This window comes from Anopheles arabiensis, chromosome 2 (genome assembly GCF_016920715.1).
Source record: "Anopheles arabiensis isolate DONGOLA chromosome 2, AaraD3, whole genome shotgun sequence".
In the NCBI taxonomy this organism is placed as follows: Eukaryota; Metazoa; Arthropoda; class Insecta; order Diptera; family Culicidae; genus Anopheles; species Anopheles arabiensis.
This window is the reverse complement of record NC_053517.1, coordinates 96,825,780-96,844,869: the sequence shown is the minus strand read 5'-3', so window position 1 is coordinate 96,844,869 and position 19,090 is coordinate 96,825,780. Positions and strand designations below refer to the sequence as shown.

At 44.2% G+C, this 19,090-nt stretch overlaps 1 protein-coding gene across 2 annotated transcripts in view; it reads right to left on the bottom strand.

Annotated features, from left to right (window-relative positions):
• Window positions 1-17,471, bottom strand: part of LOC120898493 — a 93,251-nt gene extending 75,780 nt beyond the window's left edge. For both annotated transcript variants that reach the window (XM_040304424.1, XM_040304425.1), the window contains exon 1: window positions 16,824-17,471. The gene's annotated coding sequence lies outside the window, so the exon portion shown is untranslated. The remainder of the gene's footprint in view (window positions 1-16,823) is intronic.
• Window positions 17,472-19,090: the final 1,619 nt, after the last annotated feature.

The following is a 19,090-nucleotide window of genomic DNA, read 5'->3' as shown; positions in this document are numbered from 1 at the left end:
TTGCTTGTTGATCTTTTTGTGATGTTTATTGATTATTATTTTTTTGAGTTTATACGGATTGCAGCAAATTTTTCTATTCATCTTTAATTTTTTTAGTTTTTTGTATGATTTTGCTTAATTTTTCACATCAGTGGTCGATTATTACTTTCATCCATTTATGTTTTTATGTTTTTATTTTCGTTGTTCAGTTTTCATATTTTCTTTTATTTTTATTTCTATTAATCTGTTTAACTATGAAGTCGTTGTGAACTTCTTATTTCTTCACATTAAAAAAATCTGCCATACTTTGAAACAAAACAAAAATGTCACACTTAACGTTTTCCAATGATTTTTAAAGCATAGCTTTCGTATTTTTTTTGCAACTTTTTGTTTGCATGGGATATCATTTTGTAAAATATCTGAATACTAATTTAAATACTTATTTGCTTTTACCAACGTTTTGCGGCATCAAGAATCCTTCCATAGTTCCACTACTGGACCGAATAAGATTAATCGCTCTCCAGACCAGGTGGCAGCCCAACAAAACGTGAACGCGAACCCATCTTGCTCACACCTTGTTGGATCCATTTATATTCCTACGTGAGCCTCCACTATCTGTACGATCGAAACGATAGAACCAGCCGGCGGAGAGTGTGTGACACAACGCACTCTAGTACAGGCGATACAACGAGTGATAGAAGCAACAAAAAAAAACACCAAAGACTACCATCTGGATGGGTCGTTTTGCGTCGCTTTTCATCCCCCACCGCTTGACGTTGGGGGCCGGAAATCCACATTTATGTGCCTTGAAGCGATTCATCCAATGGATGGAGCAATCAAATAACGTAAAAAAGCGGATCAAACGGCAGCCAAAGACAATCCACAAACGGCTCTCCCCCTACAACACACACACATACAGCAACACTGCAGCATAAGCACACTTTTGGCTCGCTTCTGGGAAGCTATCTGGTTTGCTGCTCAGTATGTTTGCGTGGGGCTGGCTCTGTTTTGTTTCTTTTCTGTGGTTCTATTTTGGCACATAAATAATGACCATCGTACCATCGAGCCATCCCAAAAGCTACCTTTTTGGCCACCTTCCACACAAGCCAACGAACTGGCTGACGGTGGCAGTGTGATGCTCTAAAAATATTACCACCCAAAAACATTCCCCTCCACCCCAGCTCCACTCAGTTGCCCTGTCCTCCAACGCCCCTGCTGGAGCGAAGATTTTGGATTGATGGCACACTAAAGCAAGCACTAGCCAAGCCTCCGGGGCTTCGGGACGATTCACGGCCCCTGGCGCGCTGGCACTTGGCTTGGTATCAATCAATTTTCGTTAGATTTTGATTGATACGCTTGGCCGGCGAGGTACAGGGCGCCGGCGAAAATGGCAGCTATGGGCGGTGTGTGTTGGAGTGGAAGGGAGAAGAGGGCTTGGCACGCCTTTCTGTGGTGGCAAATGGACACACGGAACAGCGGGTGGAATTTGCGCGACCACCCAAACAACACACTCTGACGCACGTGTATGGGGAAGGACGGGTGAGATGAAGTTGTTATTAAAAGTGGCCCTTTCCTGGGTAGCGGGGCGGAATGGATGGTCATTCATTCAAAACGGGAGCATAACCGCGGTAGCGAGATATGTTAATTGGTTTAATAAATTCAGTGTCTAGAATAATTAGCCCCGGCACGTTCCGAATTTCGTTCGCCGTTTCGATGCCCTTTTCGGTCGGTCGGTTGCGGCTGCAAGCTATTTAGCTGGGGTTCTTCTTTGGGGTTTGCCCAGCTTTACGAATAGTTTAGCTGAAAGCGGTAACAAATGGCGTGGAGGAAAGGATTTCTTTTATGACCCTGTTGCTCGGGACACAATCACTTGGTTTTAATGTCTGTTGTAGTAGAAATAAAACATTTGTTTTCCATTTTCGCACACACCCGCTAACGTATGGGCAACAACGAGACTGTTGATACAATGTGTTTCAGGTGACATCACGAGTGTACTCGATAGACCTAGCTACCTCCACGCAATGGACCGATGGGTGGTGGTGTCAATAGAAACAACCCTCGGGCTCGTTGAGCACATTGATGAACACAGGCACAGGCAGATCGTACTCGCATCTCTCCGTGTATATGTATGGCCTAATAATTGTCAGTAATTTACAGCTGATAAACACCGACCTACTGAGCGGAGGGAACGGGAATGATGGAGCACAGATGGAAAGGGTCGATTTCATAATGTAAACGAGATGCGCTTGATGGACCGACGGAATGTTGACTGCAGATGCAGAAGGGTGTGTTGATGTTGCGCTCGATAGCAAATATTGTATTGCGGAAGTTGCAAAACAATAATTACTTAAAGTGTAATTGATGTTTTTCTACCACTGATTGGTAAAATTAAAATGTTCTACACCGGACTGGCAGTGACAGTTTGTAAATTGCAACTTTGTCGTTCATTACACGGGTTTGCTCTATTTTAGAAACAAAAAAAAGGGCTCACTTTAATTCCCGCCCCAGCTGAAACGCGTCGAAGCTATCTAATCTTGTTTATGTAAACAAGCCACTTCGCCGATAAGGGACGTAAGATATAGTCAAAAGCTTGTACGTCCGGTTTGTTCTCGTTCAATACACCCACACATCGTGAAAGTGAAGATCATTGGTTACGCATGTATGATGCAGATCAGTGGTCTCCAACCTGTGGTCCGCGGACCACTTGTGATCCGTGCCGTTAACAGACGTGGTCCGCGAAATAATTGATTTTTTTTAATAGAAAAGCTTATTGCAATACATATCGCGCAATTTTATTTCGCACAATCACATAGTAAATGTTCAACAGACAGCTCTAGAATAAGATTTTGGGAGAATAAGACTTATCTTATCCAACTCTTAAGTTGGAGAGCACTGATGTAGATGGCAGACGCAGATAGATGCTTACGCATTTATCGTTCACGAGTGATTAAGAGACGCGCCAAATGTTGATGTAACTTTTCTCTATATGTGTGTTTTACTAGACGCTATCATTTAGTAGTTAGCTGTGATAGTATCAACGTAGTTGTAATAGTATCAACGTATGGGATATGTTTTATATTTTTCCATGCTATTTTAAGGACGGAATGAGTCAAATATAGCTGGCAAATGGGATTAATTTTATTTTATATTCAATATGAGCAATGAATGAATGAAGTATGAAACGTACGTAGCTGTGGAATTCATTCCAAGTATTGTTAATGCTTCTTTATATCACTTTATATCACATTCAGAAAGCATGGCCAACTATCGAGACAACAACCATGAGTTGAGCGATTCTACTTGAGTATTTAAAGCGTTACTGCACATTTACATGACTCTTGGTGCCAAAACTGATATTGAACAACTAGAGCACAATATCATTTATGATATCATATCATTGGCATACAAATATCGATTCATTTGCGTAGAATTTGCTCTTTTATTTTGAAGTAAGTAATTTTGGATTGTCTTAATTTCTCAAATGATAAAACAAAATACCAATAATGTAGATAAACGTTAGTGAGGAGAGCATCATTTTAATTAATTAGATTTTGTATTATTTTCTAATTTTGGAGTATTCCAAATTCAGTACTTAACATTGATAGCATGAGCTTTCTGATCTATTCTTCTCACATACGAGATCTCTAGCTATATTAAATAATGAAACTGGCTTGATACACTTCAAGAAGGTTTAAAATTGTAATGTGCTGTTAGAATTATATCAAATAATTAATTTATTGTCTAAATCCTTACACTTGAGGCAAAATTAAACGAACATGTAGTGATATCTTGCCTGAAAACCGTGATATTAGAGATACGCGGTATTTTGCGGTTTCGGTTCCGTTTTGAATCCCCAATAGTGTATCTTGGGGATCGCCTGTACTATATTCTGAGAATGTTCGGCATTGTAACCACCTTACGGATTGTGATTGTCATCTTGCGTCACTTTGCCTATATTTTGCAATTCGCCATTCCTATATTTGCTCTACAAATCTTTTAAATAAATACATTAAACTTTAAGCTACCTCGTACGCATCTGCCTGAAACCTGGTTTTGTCTCTAAAACCGTTCACAGCCCACAAATTTCGGAATAGTGCGAACGCACTCAACCGACCCAAAGCAACTATTCCATTCAGTATCAAACCAACCCGCCTTACATATGTGAATGAACATGTGAGACATCTTTTCAACACCTTTCAATGACGTCGATGCTCGCCAATCGAGAATGGGATCCCAGCACCATCCCACATCCGCTGTATACCTTGCGTCGGCACAGGGCACAGAACCAAACAGAACCAACCTATTTGCGATTGGGGCGCGTTGGTCGGTCCAAAATCGCGCCTATTTGTTGTCTCTATTCTAGCACCTGCTAAACAGTTTCCCATTTACATTTGCCGAACCCGCCCGATTCCAATTCGCACCTGACTGCCTGCCGCGTTACGAAGGGCACTGTCTTCACCTTACGCGAAGCGAACAAAACGGATGGACACGGATGGATGGATGGTTGCTTTTTGGCAGCAAACCTTCTCTCTAACGCGATACCTTTGCGGTGCGTTCATTCATAGCGTATCGTATTCCCGCTGCCAACCGCCGTCAGAAATCGCATTTTTTCAATCAACTGTTTGGCCAAAACGTTTTCGCATTTTTGTCGCAGTAAACAGCAACATTCGGTACTGCGTCTACGTGTGGTTTTCATACAAATCACAAACATTTGCCATTCTCCGGAGCTTGTTTCTTCCCTTCTGTTTTATCTGTCAAAGTTAGCTAATTTGTTCGAAAAACAAAACAAAAAAGTGGAAAAAGAGTAACCCCAAAGAGATATGACAAGACGACAGGATGCTCTGTCTGTCTACATGGAACTCCATTTTCTATTAACCTTTTGCCGAACGAAAAAGGTCCAACTTTCAGAAAAGGTACAAAGCTACCCCGTGCAAATATGATGACATCCTCACAAAACCGCCAGGCTTTCTTCCCGCTACAGAAGGCTCGTGGCTTGTTCTAGAGAAATAAGACGAGCAAAGACAAGCAAATAAAAAAAGGTTTAATAAGCATACGACACAATGTTGTGTTGTACAATTTGTAAGTTCGATTGTGCCGCTTCGAAAGAAAGCAAATATGTGTTTCATTGTACGCAGAACACAAAGACTGGAGGCACTTCTTCTGCCGCAGTCTTCAACGACCAATGTACAAGAACAATATTTATTTCCATTTCGAACCATTTTCATGGCAGGAGACAACATTTTCGATAGAAAAAAAGTACACTCACACATTGCGATTGTCGTTTGCATATGGATCCGAGCACCTTTTTGCTTGAAATACTTTTGGTTGGAAGTTAGAATTTTCAACCAAAAAAAAAAAAAAAAAAAAACTAGCCCCACCGGAAACGGTAAGCTCTGTCGGCTTCTTCCTACGACACTGACAGCGGCCACAAAGACGATCATTGATATGCAAAACTGTGGCGTGGCGCGGTGTTTTATGACAGCGCTTATGTCAGCTAAGCTGGCAGCTGATGAAGTCATTGATCATTGGGACGCGCGCGTTTACCAACCGGTGGTGTGGTGATCGACTGCTACTGGGAACAGCGTTTTTGGAGGTCGCAGCACTTTGTAGGCGTCGGTGGTCCGTCCAAACACAGCATCCGTCATCGGCACTGGCAGGAGATTGGTTCCTCTGGCTCAAAACGCTTGACTTTGGCGTGCTTTTATTGACTACAAACCACCGTGGTCGTTAAAAATAAAACGCGCTATTAGCCGGGGAGCTTTTCGGTTAAACGCTCGCCATCATCCCGCCCCGTCCAGACAGCGCCCATTGCAAATGAAGAGCGCGGTGTTTAAGTCGAACCGAAGAAGTTCGTAAGATGAGCACCATCAGAGAGGCGGTACAGTAGGGACCCCAGCCCCCGATGGATGGCCAATTTCTTAGAACCCGCCAGCACAGCAATCGATTTACCGGTGTTGTTCGGTGCAAAAATCCTTCCGCTGAAAAGTTGTAAACATTTTACGGCCCTCTTCATCCCCCCATCGTCGTCGTTGTCCGGTTCGATGCTTCGGGAAAGAGTTATGCTACAGTTTTTGAAGGATTACAACTCTTTACTGTTTGCCGGGCGCATGAGGTTTTGCGCTTTCCGAGAATCTTTACACAAAAGATTGGTAGTAAAACGGCGTCTCTGGTTGATTAAAGGCGGCGGTCCAAGGTAGGTGGACAGCATTCTTGAAAGTAGTTATCATTAGGCAGAACCCACTTGAGCTTTAAACCGTCCGCTCTTTGTTGGCTAGAGTAATCCGTTCCATCCATTTCGGCAGAAAAATGACATAATTTTAACTCTCGAGAGGCGAAGAAGACGACTCCGAAACTCCCGTCACAAACTAGCCCTATCGAGATCGGTGTACTAAGCGAGAGGATAATTTACGAGAGTGTCTAACGTCGGTGGATATGCTGAGGCGGCTTCGAAAACGGGTCGATTGACGGATTGGTTTCGTCAAACAAAATCCCGCAGAGCGACGATTTCGTATCGATTTTTCTCGAACAAACTATCGGGTTGTGTGTGTTATAAATAATGCACACCATGAGCATGGGTTTCGGTTACACTGGGGCCATCATGTGCCGGAACACGTGTCGTTCTCTAATGGATGGTGCTAATTTCTTGTGCCATACGGCCGTGGATCGCGTGGAGAGGGACAGCGCACAAGCACCGTCCGTCGTCTTCCCTTCTTCCCATGTTCAAAAAACTATCCGAAAATTACCCCAATTTCCCCCCTCGAAAAAAGGGAAAACAATTGCGTCATATACGTACATAAATGTTTAGTGAGGGGAGAGGTGTTGTGGAAGGAAATTGGGCAGCCCTCGGTGGGGGCAATGAAAGTCAACATTGGGGGGGAACACATTCCCGAGTCGGGAAGGTCTTTTGTGGATGGGTCTTTCCATCCCTATCTTCAAACCACCCAGTATCCCGCGGAAGGTTGCAAAACATTGGCCCGGAATTTTCACCCGGTGGCCACGGGAACCGCTCGGGCGCGCTCGACGACGTCACAACATGTGCCGCTACAAACTGTTCTACCGAGAGAGGAGGAGGGAAGGTAGCAAGATCAATATTTACACTCGGCGCGTAATCAAATTTCTGGTTTGCTTCGTTACTGTCGAATGATAAAGAGGAAGGGTTGGAGAGAGGGTGGTAGGATACAGGTATGCGTATGTGTGTGTGGTTGTGAAGGTATGGATGTACCTTTTGTTGCCGTGCTGGCAGTGTGATGTGCTGTAAACGCGTCCGGCAGAGGGCCTGTTTATCAGCACATTTGCGCTTCCACCCTCCTCCCAAACCACCCAGCCATAAGCCAAGGGGGAGGGAACTACCTCACGCACATTCGACACTACCGTTGAGGGATGAAGTATGTTTGGTTTCAAGAGTGAAAAACGGGAAAAGAAGTGTGATGAAAGCATCGAGTACACACGAATATGTTCTATCTAACAGTTCAAAACAATTTGTGTTATCGCTAGCTCTTTCCAGGTAGCTGTCGATTTTTGTATAAATTTATATTTTAATTAGTGAAATTTCTCAACTACGTAGAGATGGTACATGTCGTGTCTGTATTCTGACATTTTCTCCAAGATCTGTCCCATGTTGAAGATCTGATCAGTGGTTGATTTTCCGTTTCGGAAAAATCCTATTTGATAGTTTCCGACTATCTCTTCGACGTGAGGGACAAGACGATCCTGAAGCATCGGGAAGAATATTTTATAGGCGGTATTTAACACCTTCATACCCCTGTAGCTGTTGCAGTCCAATCTGAGGCCTCTCTTCTTGTATATGGGGTAGATGATGCCGAGATTCTAATCACAAGGCATCGATTCGCTATCCCACATCTTTGGCTTATGACTCACCATAGTGATTACAACAACGTTGAAAATGAAGTTTATTGCAAAACTGACTTTATGCTATTAAAAAGACACACATCACCTAAACGTTTGTAAATTAAAAAAAACGATTAAAAATAGATGACACAATTTTACACAGCGCCAGAAAGACCACAAACAGAACGGCAACAGCCTTTGATGTGCACTGATACATAAATGTGTTTGAAAAAGTAGACAATTTTTGCGAATTTGCAAGCACAGATCACATTTTCTATCACTCACATTTTTTCGTCATCTGCTAATGTACCTAGTCGCCTATGAACTGATCAAATTTGATAAAGCTATCAGTAGATTCGCGATACCCAGAACAAAATTAGTCCTTTTTTTTTTTTTTTTTTAAAGAGCAAAAAATGATTGTGTTTATTCATACACTAGAATACATCGATTGATTCAGTTCAGTTGACGAAATCTTAACTAGGTTTCCTGCCTGGTGGTGTTTACGCTAGGGGTTTGAACTTACAGCTCAAGCTTTTCTTTTGTTTGAGGAAGAAAATGAATGTTTTCCTTAATAACAGCACAGAGTGGCTATGTAAATGAAGCGTTTAGCTACTGTGAGGATAAAATCCATAATGAAATTGATAGGAGAAGAATATTTACAAAAGCTTACTACACTAACTACCCTAGCTTAACCTAACTTAATTGCGAACTAGAGTACTAAAATAAGTTCCTTATACTATCCGAATCCGAATTTATACAGGTCTGTCGAAGTCGATCTAGGATATCCTGGATCTTCTCCGTTAAAATGGGCAAACCAGTTTGTGCATGCAGATCTGTGGTGGGGTACCGATTTGGAAAGTTCATTATTAATTTCAAAAACCTGTTTTGAATGGTTTGTAACGATTTAAAATTGGAATTTGAACATTTATGCCAAACGTTACATGCATAGGTTATCGATGGCAAAACAATCTGACTGTAAATAATCTTTTTGTTTTCCAGTGACAAACTTGATTTGCGCTTGATGAGAGGGTATAGACTCTTTAGCATCCAGGTTGCCTTGACTTTGATGTTTTGGACATGATGTTTAAAACAGAGCCGCTGATCAAAAACTACACCTAGATATCGTGCGGTGCTTGTCCATGGAATGTTAATGGGACCCATTTTAATATTTCCAGCCTTGCGCTCTATTGTGGAAGTTCTAGTGCCAGTTCTGTGTGGGACTAATAGCATTTGAGTTTTGTTGGAGTTTATGTTAATTTTCCAGTCTTTCAGATACTTGACAAACGTGTCAAGGCCTCTCTGAAGTCCGGTACCAACGTGTCGTAAGGTCCTGCTTGAGCACAAGATGGCAGTGTCATCCGCGTACAAGGCCAGATCCGTGCCTGACCTCAGTGAAGGAACATCGGCCGTGTAGCAATTGTACAACAGAGGACCGATAACACTCCCCTGTGGTACACCCGCACAATTGGAATATGATTCGGATTTTTCCGAATTCACGTAAACAGCCGATGTTCGTTCACTGAGGTAGTTTTGGACCAAATGAACCAAGTAGGAAGGAAAACCCTGCAGTCTGAGTTTGTAAATGAGACCATTATGCCAAACGCTATCGAACGCCTTCTCCACGTCTAGAAGGGCTATGCCAGTGGATTTTCCACTTGTTTTGGCATTGCTAACAATCTGCATCACTCGCTGTAACTGCATGGCAGCCGACCGCTGCCTCCTGAACCCAAACTGTACGTCCGGTAGGATGTTGTTAGCAGACACGTGGGTCTCCAACCTCGTGTGAATTATCCTTTCGAATATTTTGCTAATGGCACTCAATAAAGAAATAGGACGATAACTCGATCCCGAGCATGGGTCCTTTCCAGGTTTCAGCACTGGCACTACTTTAGCAAGTTTCCACACTTTTGGAAAATATCCCAATTCAAGGCACCTGTTAAACACCCTAGTAAGCAAGATGGCAGTGCTGTAACTAACGTGTTTGAGCATAACATTGAATATGCCATCCGGTCCCGGAGCCTTGTAGCTAACACTGTATTTAATGGTTTTTAGAACTTCCCCGCAGGTGACACGGTCAATCTCTGTGGTATCCACAGGTACAGAACTTAACTCCCTGATGCTAGAATGAACAGCATCCTCAAACGGGCTTGTGAGTGGATCACTAAGCCTGTGGGCTAGCGCGAAATGAGAAGCCAAAGTTTCAGCTTTTTCACTAGGAGTGAAAGCGGAAGTAGAAGTGTTTTTAAGAATGGGGATGGGCTTCCTTTTTTCTTTCAAAACCTTTGTCATACGCCAGAAGGGCCTCGAGCATTTTGGGAAGGTACGTACCCTGTTCGCAAACTGGTTGTTCCTAACTTCAATGAGTCTGGCCTCAACCAGTTTAGCTGCTTGTCGGAATGCAGAGTAGAAGGCCTTATCTCCTGTCCTTTGAAACCTACGCCTGAAAGAGTTTTTAACGCGTATAAAACGCTTTGTCACCGCATCCAGTTCTAGAACTTTATCTCGGATGTGTACCAAGGGGACCGCGCGTATCTCGGCCTCCCTCATACAATCAACGATGCTGGAGATTGCTGCGTCGATATCCTCAACCGTAACGAGAGAGGGGGAGGCATCGATGTGCTCCCCCATGTGGTGTTCAAAACGAAGCCAGTCCGCTTCCCGATAATTTCGCTGCTGTCGTCTGATTTGTGACCCCGAGGCACTGATGCCCATCGTCACCGGTAGGTGATCAGATGAAAGTCCCGTGATAGTGGTCGGAACATCAATGCGGTTGGATATATTTGTTAAAAATATATCTATCGTTGAACTGGAATTACCTGTGTGGTACGTCGGACGAAATGGGAAAGCCACAGTGTAGGACCCCACCTGTGAGTCCTCCCACAATAGCCGCCCGTTTTTGTTGGCGCGGACGTTGCCCCATTCCTGATGACGCGCGTTCAGATCTCCAGCTATGATGAATCTAGCTGATCTACGTGTGAGGATACGGAGATCACGTTGCAGCATTTGTGTTGAACCATCAGCGTCGCGAGCCTGCTTCGGGCAGTAGACTGAGATGAAATCAATGTTGCCCTCAGCTGATGGCACTTGAATCCCAACTGCCTCAATAAGCTGTGTGTCAGGTAGGGAGAGTGTTTTGAATGCTAAAGATCGACGGATAGCAATCAACACTCCTCATTTAGTTTGATCCAGGCGGTCAAGGCGTACTACTGTATGCTCTGGCAGAAAGAAGGATTTTTCTGGTTTCAGATGCGTTTCTGTCAGCGCAAGCAAGTCGACAGCCTCATTTCGGAGGAAGTCTATTAGCTCTAATCGTTTAGGTAGGACAGAGCAAGCATTCCATGTTGCGCACTTGATCATCTTAAAGATGGCTCGTGATGAATTCGACCATTTTCATAAGAATTTGATCTGGTGGGCACATCTTCGAGATGCGCTTAAATTCCACCCACAGGCGGACAATATCGCTGAATTGCGATTTTACTTCTTCTTCGCCCTCAGCATCAAGTCGAGATCGAAGATCATTCAGTTTGTCCTGTGCTGGTTGACGGTGGATCTTTCTTGGAGCTGGATGAGGCCCACTGGTGGAGACGATGGACTGTTGTCTCATGTCATGATGTTGAAACAGCTCACCATGCTCTGCCGTTTCCATCGTCACAACCTCTGAGAGCGGTTGTTGTTGATGCTGCTGCGCTTGATGTTGATGTTGTCGCTGTTGCCGCTGGTTTCGTTGACCTTGTGGGTGCTGGGGCGGTTGTAGCTGTTGTTGCTGCTGCTGCGACCGTTGCTGTTGCTGCTGCGGCTGTTGCTGCTGCTGCTGCTGCTGCTGCTGCTGCTGCTGCTGCTGCTGCTGCTGCTGCTGCTGCTGCTGCTGCTGCTGCTGCTGCTGCTGCTGTTGCTGCTGCTGCTGCTGATGCTGCTGCTGATGCTGCCGCTGCTGCTGTTGGAATTTTTGCTGCGGCTGCTGATGTGTCTGGGGCCGATTGACCTGTTGCTGCCGGTTGGGACAACCAGGACAGGAGCAAAAATGCTGGCCTGTAGGACGGTGGTTTTGTCCAACCCAGTTTAATGGTTGTTCCCATGACGATCTGGTTGGAATTGGCGCAGGAATAAAGCGCTTTGGTGTTGACGCTGTCAAGTTGCGTTTTTGCAGATAAAGTATTCTGGTTGAGCAATTTCTATTGTAAGGACTGTGGTTTCCCTGACAGTTTGCACATGTTTGTTCACCACCCAGTTCTTTATCACACTGACGTGTCCGGTGATTTCCAGCGCATTTCGCACAACGTGGCGTCATGGCGCAATGTGTTGAGGCATGTCCGAAGTGCAGGCAATTTAGGCATTGCATTACCTCAGATTGTTTGGGCTGGAATCGCTCCCATTTTACATTTGTGTAGTTTAAGTGGGAGATTTTTTGTAGCTCCTCAAGAGATGTAGCGCCTTTTGGGAAGGAGACAACAAATAGTTTGGATGATAAGCCACGACTTTCGCCCACTTTCAGCTCACGTACTTGCGATGGCAATAGTTCTAGGTTCCGTAGCATTTCGGAAACATGGTCTTCGGAACCAAATCGAAGTCCTTTCAGCACAACTTGATAGGGTTTGTCTGCCTTAAAGTCATGGGAGTAATATTCCCGTTGAAATTTTGCCAACTCCAATTTGATCGCCTGATGATCGGCTCTAGTGGCACAATTGATGCGACAGGTGTTTCCTGCCGTGAAGTTGAAGGATGCATTTATGGTTCCCTTCTGTGTAGCCGAACAAAGAGAAGCATAATTTTCTTCATTTAATCCAGACACCACAATGGGTGGGATTTTTTCTTTGCGAGTGATTTGTTCTCCCGCAGTATTTGGTGCAACAGCACCATCCATTGCTGTATTAACAGCTCCGTCGTCGGCAAAAGCCGGCGTAATAATCACCGCACCCTTCTTCTTCGAATTCATGGGTGTAGCTTCCAGCAGCTCTCCTTCACGCTTCCTCGCAGGTATGGCTGCACTCTCCTCGTTCGCGCTCGAGAGAGAAAGAGATGCCTCTTTCAGAGAGGCGAGATAATTCGGAGGTTTCTTTATCCTCTTCTTTTTCACACCGCGTTCTGCCTTATACGGCACCATATACCAATTTTGCATCTATACATGTATTGGCGTGGAACTACCACACACAATACGATCAAACTGTGTTTCACTGGAAATCGTTCTTACAACTGAGATTGTCGCGAGCTCAAAAAACACGTCCGAACTGGACGACAGCTCCGTTGCGACTGACAAAATTAGTCCGACAACTACAGTACGTGCTAAAATGTGTTACAGAAGGCATCTCCATTAAGAATATTGCCGTCAAGAGACGATGCATGCCCTCGAGGTGTTTAAAACATCTGTGACCACTACTGAAGAAAACACAGATCATGTAACGAGATGGCCTTGTTCTGGTCATCTTTACTGTGTTGGAGGTAAATGTAGTTGACGGAAAAGTTGGAGTAAATTTACAAACTGAAAGGACGGAGTAACCGGTGCAGTGGAGAAAAAGGTACTTGCATTTAGTTGGCGAACAATTTTAAACACCTTTAAAGGTCACACCTTTCGGCGATCTCATCTTAGAAATTAGAAACCTTCCTTCCCAAATACACGAGTAAAACGGGCAACCATTTAAAACCGCCCGCACCAAAAGACCATTGTGTGTATGTGTATTCCATTGCGATTTCGAAAAGGCTTGGCGGTTCTTTAAAAACGCACCACCGAAACGGAGGGAGCGTGTACGCATAAAAGACAGGTATGCTCGGTTTGTAATGATATCAGCCCGTTTTATCTCTCCCGTTCTCTGTCTATTGCTGTTTGGGTGTCTTTTTTTTTTCTTCACACCTCTCCCACTTCTCCGGAGCTGTCTGGATGCTGTGTGGCAAACGGCGGCAGCATGACGATAGAGCTACGCAGATAAGTAGAGAGAGAGAGAGAAAAAACTCCCACCACCCTACTGCAAAAGTCTGGGGCACGTTAAACCGCATTCTGGTACCGTAGCGACGACACGGCAGTTTCGGTACATCGAATGTCTGCGTTGCGTTTGCCTTTTTTCGGTGCCTCCACCTGTCCCCTCCACCTTCGCAGAAAATCATTCTCATCCGGCCCCAACAGCAGCCCGTGTGTGTGGGTGGGTTGGTGAGTGTTTTGCGTGAGCACGGAGGCACGGTGACACTTTAGCTAGCAAACTTGCTTATCTAGATGATGGTACCTTCCGTTTTTTTTCTTCTCTCTTTCGTGACGGTGCTTGGTGGGGAAAGGGAGAAGGAAAGCTGCGTTTTGTATGCTGCTGCGAAGGCATCTGCCACATGAAGGGAAACCTGTCACCCTACGGGCGGAACTACCAGAACCACACACACCGTTCACATTATCAGCACCATCCAAGTTCGACTGTGGCGCGGGGTTGTGTTTTTTTTCGCAAATGGTGCATAATTTTTGCCAACGCGCGAATAAAAATAAAGCGAAGTATACCTTCACAGCTGCAGGGGGAAGAATGGAAACTAGAGCAAGAGACTGTGTGTGTGTCTGTGTGTGAAAATTCTGCAGCTTTTCTCACGCCGAGCAATTTGAATGAAACACTCCGTGACCAAAAATAACCCCGAAAATTGTGAATGACTGCACATAAAACTGTGGTCAAGCATCGTTTCTTCCTTCCTTCCTGTGTGGGAGGTTGGGAGTGGGTAAGGAGGCGAAGGGGAAAGGCGTTATACGGATGGAAAAACTGGAACAGCATAAGCGCAGCAGCAGCAGCGTACGCAAACTACCGAGCAGCAGCAGCTCCAGGAAATTTGCCATTTTCATCTAGCAGCAGAAACTCGTTTCGATTTTCCCACAGCGCTTCCGTTGCGTGGACACGGGCTACGGATGGATTTAATGGCAAAACCACACGCACCCACCCACACACACACACACAAACGGCCACGAAATGTTGAGATGATTTTGATGAGAAAAAGGATATTGTCCTTTTTTGCTCCCTTCTCGCTGCTTTCCTTTCAGGTTATCGATGTAATAGAACGATCACGATTCGCTGTCCTTTCGATGGCACTTTATTTTTATATCTTTTATGATGATCATTCTAACGCGCGAGTGGGTGGGTAGGCAAAAGCGAAAGGGCAAACAAGAGGCGAACAACGAGCCATGGAAATGGGAAACCGTTTCTCGGCAGAATGTGTGTTTTCGCCATTCGAACTGGCGGATGTGTGTTGGGGTTGCGATGTGTGGCAAATGTTGCTCTTTTGTGCATATACACATACATATATGTAGGAAGGACAAAATGTTATTTCACATCAGATCAGCAAACAGCGGGCAACACGAACCCAAGAAATGGTTGGTTCCTTCCGAGTTCCATGCCGTGTGCCGGGTGCCGAAAGCAGCAACGATGTACGATGTATTTTTGATGATACTCTCGATGTCGCTCACGGAAACGATTGATTGATTTCCGAATGCGAACAAACAGCAGCGGGCCGGGTAGTACCATTGCCGGGTTGTTTGTTTGGCAGAGGAAGTTTCTTCCTGTTCACATGATTTTAGCGGTACCAGTACTGGTTAGAAAGCAGTTCAATTCATTTTCATTTCGTTAGATAAGTGAAATTTTTCCTACTGTGGTAAGGTGTTTGTTCTGCTAATACTAAACGACACTGTTCATCATTTCTTTTGTAGAATCGTGTTTGCAATCTTGATGTGTGACGTCAAGCTTAAAGATGAAATTAAAGAGTTAAATATGCTAAATGGTTCTCTGTCTCTGCAATGGCTCAATGTCGATTGAAGGAATAGCATGACAAACAGACCTTTTCACTTCATAGAAATACTAGCACAAAATACTAGCACAAATTTGAATGATTCGAGCCTCATTTTTATGTCCACGATTAATTATTTATTCATAGCACGTGGTGTGAGTCATCATCTTTAGCGTCAAATTTTTGTGACGTAAAATTGTTCAGATGAAAATCACTTCATTTCATCCCTTGCACATGCGGCAAAACTTACACTCAAAAACTCGCAAGCTGACTCATCTTTTTTGGACAATTTCAGTGCTCAACTTAAGCTGCTAACACTTCCCCAATAGTCTCGATCCCGATTTATAACACATTTTTGCTATCACCCTTTTTACTCTGTCAAATGTGACCCCCTCCAAATGGGAGTGAAGATTCATCGTCAAGGTTAGAAAAGGGTTAGAAACCCTCTCGAGACACCGCACTACGCGAGAGCACACATACCTTCGCGATACAGAGAATGGACAGAGATAAAAAGCAACCAGCCAGAATCTGCATACCGGCAGACCGGAACAAGTATGTCTCCGGCATCACGAGTTTGTGTGTGTGTTTTTTGCTCTTCAACTCCCTCAAAGGGAGTTGACCTTTTTCCGTCGCAAAGGAAACCAACAAAACCCCCAAAGCGGATTGATGGGCTTGATCATTCCCGCGTCGCCGTACCCGTCAGTGAGAGTGCGAAAGGCCGCACACGCGCCACTAACGAACAACGCTCGATGTATCGATGAGTTAACGACAAAAGAGCCAATTGAGGAACATAATTTAAACACAACGTGCCAAAGAACACATAATCGGGGCACAGAGAGAAAGGGCCAACCCCAGCTCGCTCGTCCGTCTCGCTATCGATATTGGACGTGAAATGGCCCGTTGTGTCTAGACGGTGGGGATGAATCAACATGCACACACACATACACACAAATACACAATTCGGGAAGATGAACCTTGACCGTGAACTTGAGGGAGCTGAGGATGCTACTGCATTTGATAGAGCATTCAATTATTCAGTGCGAAGTAGCATAAGTTATGCTCCGAACTTTCGTTGCTATTTCTATGTTGAACTCTTCGTCCGGCAGAGGGGGGCGTACTATTTGCTCATCGTCACATCACACTATCTCGGAGTGTAGAGCAATTGAACATAAATTCACTACTATCGAGAGTAACGTTTCACGTGAAGCACACATTAAAGCAAGCGTTATATTCTTAAAGTAAAACATGCACCACATTACCTGCTTTTCAAAACTGCAAACGTCTGTACCTGGGCGACGCTTGGGAACACACGTACAAATGGAAGCAGTTACTTTGTGAATCGACCTACAACACTGATGTGTGATTGAAAAGCCTTAAAATCACAATCACTACAAATTGATAAGAATTTTCCTTTACTTTTCACTGGCAGCACAAGATGAAATACGCTTTTTGGTGGCGGTTTCCGGCAGCGCACCAAGCTTCCTCAATACACACAGGACTCAGAGGTCCTGGGCCAGAAAAGGCTCCCCAACTAAGCACCCACACACACACACACACGAGCCTTTTTTGGCTCCTCACTCCTCTTCTAGCAGCACTGATACACCGGTGATTTTGACACAGAATCACAACAACGACGAGCGCGATATGGCAAATTCACCGGGAACTTCACGAATTCATCCGGCTTTCGGCTAACAAACTCGCAAACGCGGTAACACCAGACCGATAAAACATGCGATCGGGATTGAAAACTCACACACGCACTCACACACGGGAGCTGATGTCGATCTTGGCAGACACCTTTGCCGGGTTGGAAGTGTCTGGTTTTCTTTCGGTACGCGGTCGCGGTTCAAGCAGAGCTGCGAAAATATCGAACGGCTGAAAGCAACTGATTCGCTTTGGCTGGCCCGCCGTTGGTTTTAGTCGCCCTGTGCAAATGAACCACCCGGCGAGTAGAGGAAACAGACAGTTGTGCGGTCATTCCTGTGTGCGCGTTCATTCGTGTTGTGTTCATCCGGAGGGAGAGATTTTTCCCCAGCGCTGCTTCGTTTGTGGGAAGATTTGCACCGAAACGGTTGGGACCGTGTAGCAGAAAAGCTGAGAGAGAGAGAGAGAGACAGGGGGGAGAGAGATAGAGAGAGAGAGCATAAAATTGCTCTGAAAGCATGATTAAAAGAGATAGAAAGAGCGGGAGAGCCAAGTTAGACGATGCGTTGTTTTAGTTCTCCGATTGTAAGAAACGAGTGTGTTTCTTCTTTCGTGGTGATGCTGTGTAGCGATGGGGATGGAGTTTTCCACTGCACGAAGAACACAGATGTTGTGCAACAACGAATGTATCACAGGGTTTCTTTCCGAAACAGTTTGAAATTGTGTTTATGTTCATCATGATACAAATAATCATTGAAATTGTGCAAATTATATATTATGTTAACTACAATAACGTTTCGCAAATTATAAACTAATTTGATTGAATTTGAAATGCTTTTAGCAGAGTAAGTAGCACTCATTGCTGATAAGCTATTGGATATTCATTACTTTATTTCTCATCTCATTAAGAATACATTCCAACTTTGTGAGTGTTTTATGTATTTCCATGTTCGTTTGTTCAGTAACTATAATGATTAAATTCCCTTTACAGATTTGAACCATTTTGTGTTACGAAAGCTTTGATCACGATGCGATAGCTTTGATTACGACTGTTCAGTTATAATTTGAAATGTAAAAATCCTTTTTTTTCCTTCTTAAACATTTGCATTTAAAGGCATAAACAACTAAAGAGTTTGAAGGAGTGACGTTGATAAATAGAGTTTAACGTAATTTTATTTTTATGTTAAAATTTGAAATCAATTACACAATACTCAACCTCGATACCTCAATACCAGGGAAGAAAATAGTACAATATCATATGTAAACATGGGGTTAAAAAAGGTTAATAATTCAAAAAGATAAAATCATTCAAGCTGAAGTCGAGCGAATGAACTCCAAAGTGAGCTTTTGTTTAGTTTAGTTTAGTTTATTAATCGATGGACTATGAAGCCCTCTCGAGTCAAAATTTGTTTACAATACATTACATTAGATAACGAACAGAACATTTATATATTGTTATTGTTGAACGCATTCCGAACACTTAAAAGTGAAGTCAGTTCCGTTATCGTCATTCCAGGCTCATAAATATCGTTAGCTGAATTTAATAGACGGCACATACAAAGAAGGGGGTTGCGAGAGCCAAATGTTGTTCGGGTTTCAGCGACTGCCAGCATTGGTCGGCGACGGAGTATTCTGGCAGGAACATAGAGGTGAATCCTTGAAAGCAGCTCGGGACAGTCGATGGTTCCGTTTAAGATTCCCGTGATAAATGCTAGTCTGGTGTGCTCAACACGTTCGGCGAGAGGCGGGATTCCAAGCAGCAGACACCTAGTTCTGTAGTCGAGACGACGCGGCCAATCACGAAGGGCGAAGCGCGTTGCCTTCCGTTGAATGGACTCTAGCCGCGCAAGTGCCCGAGTAGATGCTGGCCACCAAACAATGC